We start from the raw sequence: 7,041 nt of genomic DNA on the forward strand, positions 1-7,041 counted from the left end.
CAATTGTATAAAATTGAAATATGATATGTGACTTACTCTATAAATGGAGCAACTGCATCACAATTAGAAAGCACATATCTATGTGCATGTGCTAACTCTTTCTTGTCAAGTTTAGTTCTACTCACTTTCTTCATCTTCCCTAATCTTAACTTTTGTTGTTTCCTTATCCCTAATGGCCTTCCAGAGACTTCATCGTCATTTCTGTTAGGTCTATTGAACCTAGTTTCTACCCCAAATAGATATTGCGAACAGAACGTCAAACATTCATTGTCAAAAAATCCCTCTGCAATTGATCCTTCTGGATGGGCTCTATTACGTACAAAGGACTTAAGAGTAAGAAGAAACCTGAAAGTGAAGAAAATTTAATATATCTATGTTCTCAACATCCAAAAAATTCAATCCAAACATCTTGTGTTGCTTGACATGCACACAACGTGGGATGTTTGATGAACATTCATCTGGAGTTTTTACATTCTTGAGAATGCTTAGGAAAGATTCCTTTTCTTTGTTAGTCATTTGATAGCATGCTCTAGGCAAACGCGTTGTAGTTATATTAGGACTTGGTTGAGGATGGAGCATACTTCTTATGCCCATATCTACAAGATCAGCTCGTGCCTTATAATTATCTTTGGATTTTCCCTCTTGGTTTAACAATGTACCAATAATGTTGTCACATACGTTCTTTTCAATGTGCATCACATCAAGATTATGACGCAATACATTATATTGCCAATAAGGCAATGTGAAGAAAATGCTCTTCTTTTTCCAAGGTTGTGCTCCATTTGCTAGACCTTTTTCTCTACATTCATCTATTTGTCTTAAAATATCAGTCCCATCAAGTCTTTTAGGAGGGATCCTTAGCTCTCGTGTTCCATCAAAATCCCTATTATTCAATCTCCACTTATGTTTGGGAGATAACCAACGACGATGACCCATGTAGCAAATTTTTTTACCATGACGTAACCATTGCGAGGTAGTTTCAATACCACAACATGGACATGCATATTGTGACCTTTAGTACTCCATCCATACAAGTAAGCATATGTTGGGAAGTCATTAATAGTCCACATCATAGCTGCACGAAGTTGAAATGTCTCTTTCTTATAGGCATCAAATGTTTCAATTCCATCATCCCATAACTCTTGCAACTCTTGTACTAAAGGTTGCAGATAAATGTCAATGTTATTTCCAGGACCTTTTGGACCCGGAATTAATAGTGATAACATGAAGTATGGTTGTTTCATGCACATCCAAGGAGGAAGATTGTAAGGAATTAGAATGACAGGCCAAGTGCTATGAGTAATACTCATAGTCTTGAAAGGATTGAAACCATCTGAAGCCACTCCTAATCGAACATTACAGGATCTAACGAAAATGTTGGATATCGAGCGTCAAAATTTTTCCAAGCAAGGGAATCAGCTGGATGCCTAAGAGAACCATCATTCAATCTACTCTCATGGGGCCATCTCATTGATTCTGTAACTTTGGAGGACATGTATAACCTTTGCAACCTTGGTTTCAATGGAAACCATCGAAGGATCTTTGTTGGTATCTTCTTTCGCCTATCAGAAGTCTCTATTCCATTACCTTGTACGTCTTCATTTGTTATTTTCCACCTTGACGTACTACACTTTGGACATACTTCATATTTGGCATATTTATCCCAATATAATATGCAATCATTGGGACAAGCATTGATCTTCTCATACCCCAAACCTAATCCTGAAACAATCTTTTTAGTTTCATAATATGACTTTGGCAAAACATTTTCTTCTGGTAAAGCATCTCTTAGTAAATCAAGCAACATGGAGAATGACTTGTCACTCCACCCATGAAGACACTTTAAATGATACAAATGTACCATAAATGATAGCTTGCTATACTTCTTACAGTTGGGGTAAAGCATTTGCTCATTCTCCTTTACAAATTCGTAAAATTTAGAGTTTTCACTAACTTTGGGAATTCTTTCACCTTCACCACAAATTGGCTCTTATGTAGAATGAATTCCAAATACATCATGAACTAATCCATCCATGTCATGCTCCATTTCTACATTTTGTTTAGTAGCGCTACTTGAAGTTCTAGGTTTTTCACCATGATATATCCATTGTCTATAGCCTCTAAGAAATCCACGGTGTGGATCTGTTAAGTGTTCATAAACACATACGCGAGAATAAGAGTGGCAATTGGCACATTTTGTACAAGGGCACATTATTTTTCCATTGATTTGTGAATTTTAAAAAGCAAATTCAAGAAATTCATTAACTCCTCGAATATATTCTTCACTTTTTTTTGATGGATCACACATCCATTCTCTATAAGCCATTTGGAAAAATCAACTGAAAATGGATGATGCAAGTCCTAAAAAATTAACAATCTAAAAATTCAAATGAAGAACATGGTATTCAACAACAACATCAGATCATGGTATTCAACATAAAAGGGTCAAAAAAATTCTTGTTTTTTTTTTATAATGAACAAAAAATTTGTCAAGAACATGGTATTCAACAACAACATCAGGTCATCAACAACAAGAGGTTAGGTCATCAACAACAACATCAGAACATAACCAAACATTCTCAGAACAGAACAGGTCATCAACAACAACATCACATGTTTAAACAACATCACAGGTTATCAACAACAACATCAGAACATTCTCAGAACAGAACATGTCATCAACAACAACATCACAAGTTATCAACAACAACATCAGAACATTCTCAGAACAGAACAATACAACACCACAGGTTCAGAACAGAACATTCTCAACGGGTTTAGAACAGAACATTCAGAACAGAACAGAACATTCTCACCACAGGTTTAGGTTGTGCGAAATTCAAAACAGTACATAATGGTTCAAAACAGTACAAAATGGTGGTTCGAGAAATTAGCGGTGGTGCGAGAACGGTGAGAACAACGGTGAGTGCAGCTCGGGTTCGACGGCGAGTGCAGCTCGGGTTCGACGGCGACTACAGCTCGGGTTCGACGGCGCGACTGGTTCGATGGCGCGACTGGTTCGACAGCGCGACTGGTTCGACGATGCGACTGGTTCGACAACGCGACTGGTTCGGCGACGAGTGCAGTTGGTTGATTGATGTTGACGGCGAGAAGGAGAAGACAACGATTAGGAATCGTGACTCAGAGGTTAGGGGTCCGATTGGGGCTCAGATTGGGTGAAAGAGGACAACAGTTTTGGGTTTTAGGTGTTTTGATGAGAAAAGGTTTAGTTGGTACTTGATACTGATTTAGGTTTTGGCTCTATTAATTTTTATTTTGGCTCCATTGAAAAAATTTGGATTTTATCTCAATTGAATTTTTTTTACATCCATTGAAAAAATTAAGATTTTAGCTCTATTGAAATTGGGTGCATTAAAAAAAATTAGGATTTTGCCTCCATTAAATTTTTTTTGACTTAAATCGTGAAAGTTTTGTACAATTTTATTTTCACAAACAATTAAGATTTTGGCTCCTTTAAAAAATATATATTTTCAATTTTGATGTCTATAGCCACAGATTTAAGTGTGTAACTATAACAATTAGTGACAAATTTATGTCACTGAAGGTATAAGACACCTATACCAACAAAAACTAATTTATCTGTGGGGATAGATTGTCTATACCTACAGTTTTTAATTTTGTCATTATAAGCTTCTGTAGGTATATGTCTGTTTTCTTGTAGTGTTTGTTGAATTGTCGTTTTTTTAATGATTGTTTAAATATGTATTTATTAAAAGATTGTTTCATTACGTGTTCTTGAATGATTGATGTTATGGTATATTTATTTGAAATATTATATTATAAATAGATTATTGTTAAAAAAAGAATTATTTTTATTGTATATGTTTGAAATGAGCTTATACTCTATATGGATGTGTCTTGTATTGCACAATTATTTACCGGATTATGGTCTTGTACCTCACGTGAGTTTTAAACTTCACATGCATGAATCTTAACTCCACACCTAGATGAACGCTCCACATAATGAGATAATACTTACTTCGCGAAAGTATTACATTTCTATATAAAGATGTGACGCCATTGAATTGATCAGTCGATTTTCTACTGAATAAATGTGTGTATTTGATTATTATAGATGTGAATTATTGTTAATTTAAGTGAATGAGTTTATAATAATTACATGAAGTACTTGATTATTATAGAAAAATTATTTATATTTCTAAAGAATAATTTTGGAAGAACGTGAGTGTCATAATCAATATAAAATTGCGTGTATTATTTACTCAGATTTAGTATCGCGAAATTGTTAAAGACGTCGAGAGTTGAGAAATCATGCCTCCTTTGAGAAGAGTAATTTTTTTAGATTATATTAATATATCAAGAATAAGTAGACATAGTGTTTGCATTGTATTTTATTTTGGAGTTAGTTATTAAACTCCCAATTTTGAATATTTTAATATGTTAAAGAATTTTTAGTAGTAAAATTTTATTTTAACAATTTTACAATATTATTTCTTTCAGATAATTTATTATTTATTATAGTACTTTATTCTCTTATATAAATATAAAAAAAAATTCATTATTACCTTAATTATTATAGCTACGTTACATATTTATAATCTTTTTGTTTTTTAGTTGTTATATATTGAAATAATTTTATTTCATAAATAAATTTAATCAGTTGCATAACATTATATTTTAAACAATATATTTTAGTATGATAATTTTTTATTATATTTTATCTTGATATGTATTACTTTATTTATTCTCGTGTGGTTGAATTTTTATATGTAGTGATGTTTATAATTTGATTAGTTTTGGATTAGCAAGAACACCCTTAATTAGTTATAATTATTTTAAAGTTTTATAAGATCATATAAGGAATTAGACGTAAGATTGAAATTAATTATACGTAATATAGTGAATAAATTTGAATTTTGTGCATGCATTGCTTTACTCAAGATTAAATTTGGTAATTAAAAGTTAATTATTAATCTCTTAACTAACTAAAACGTTCTCGACAGTTTATGTAAAGTTAAGAAGTTATAATAAAAACAATAATATTGAAGTATGATTTGTGCTTGCAACAATTTATGTAAAGTTAAGAAGTTATAAATAAAAACAATAATATTGAAGTATGATATGTGCTTGCAAATACTTAAAGATAAATGATAGAAAAATCACACACAAAAAGTATACTCGTTCACCCAATTCGAGCTAGTTCAATCCTTGCAACCATGAAATTTTTACTATGTACTTCAAAACTAGAATAGTCTCCTTCACACATTTTCTCTTGATCACACCTTAATCAGTTATAATCTTTACCTTTCAATCTAAAAAAACACATGAATTCGGTGACGGCTTCCACCAGATTCAATGTTCAGCCGCCCATATCCTTCCATTTTGTTTTTTGCCATTAATTAATAATCATATTTCTTCTTCTTCTTAATCCATGACATCTTTCTTTTTATGTTTGTTTCCTTTATATATTGTTCTTTTTTAGCAAAATTTTTATATTATGTTTAAATCGAAGGTTAGGGATGAATATATAGATCCATGAATGAATATTTTTATTGATGGTTTGTCTGGGGTTTTAAGTTTTTTAGTATGCAAAAAATTAGAAATCAGAAACACTATTATAATGAAATAGCTTTCCTAATATTGCTTAAAAAAACTCTAATGAAACATGTAGATTTGGATCAAGCATCTGGGCCATTTCCTTGTTGAGAAAATTATTTTGGTATTCATGCTATAATTATCTTTTACTATTTAACCATTTAATCTTTTAACAGTGTTTTTTCCATGTGCTTCACTAGACATTTTGTTTCAAGTTGATTTTAAAAAATGTCACAAATAAAAAATTTGATTACATATTTTTTGCAAAGTGAGTATGCAATGATCAACCGATTCTGCTGAAACATAGGAACCTAACCACTCATATTTTGGGATTTCCTCTAGAGTGAGAAGTTGGTTAAGTAAGTGGACCAATAATTAATATCATAACTACTATGATTGGTCATACATGTGCATAAAGCAATCGTCCATTTGATTAATATTACTCACTTTATTTTCTAAAGTGAATTGTTCACTTTAATTAGAGAAGACAAATCCAACTTTATGTTTTTGTTAATGTTAATTTTGGTGCAGGATAAGAATGCAACTGTCCAAATATTAATTCTCTATGATTCATTGTCATACATCTTTGATTACATACATGATTTTGATCTCTATTTTTCCAAGTTAGATTATGCAGCAACCAAGTTCAAAATTGTGAAGACCAAATGGAGATTTCACTTTTGTGTAATTTATTTTTCATAAAATAATTAGAAGTTGATTTGTTGAAGATATAAACACGAGAATAAGGGTTGAATTGTGTTTAACAAAGCTGATAACTTTTTAATATTTTATTAAAAAAACTAGTTCAGTTTTGGTGATTTACTTGAAGTAGAAGCAATCGGGTTTAGAGACAGCAACGAATGAAAACATAAATAATTTGACACATAGATTTATCCTAGTTCACCACTAACTTGGCTACATCCAATTCCCTCATTCAAAAGACTTTAATCCACTAATTCAAATATTTTGAATTACAAATCATCTGGCCTTCCAAGCCAATCTTTCCAAACAATCTGACAACCCCAAACTTTTGAAGAACTAACCACTTTGACTACCCTAGATTGAAGAAAGAACTAAATCACTATCGAGTTGGATACAAAAGATTGTAACTTTAAGTGTTTGCTTCTAACAAGACTGATAATAATAATAACAACTCTCAGATTCTAAGAAAAAACACTTAGAATGTATTTCTTACTTGATATTGTTCATATTTTCTTCATATTGATATGAGCAATGATATTTGAACACAATTTTAAACACAAATATAAACACAAATACATGTGACCCCCACATATTCTCTCTCTTCATTTAATTTCTTTTTTTTTTTTATATTCCCTTTTTTATTTATCTTTTTTCACTTTTTTTTTGTCTTCCTCTACAAAAATAAACCTCACACCATCTTTCCTTTCTTCCATAATTTCTCATTCTTCCTTTCTTCATAATTTCTCCTTCTTCCTTTAGACA

The sequence above is a fragment of the Cicer arietinum genome, chromosome 5 (assembly GCF_000331145.2).
Source record: "Cicer arietinum cultivar CDC Frontier isolate Library 1 chromosome 5, Cicar.CDCFrontier_v2.0, whole genome shotgun sequence".
NCBI lineage: Eukaryota > Viridiplantae > Streptophyta > Magnoliopsida > Fabales > Fabaceae > Cicer > Cicer arietinum.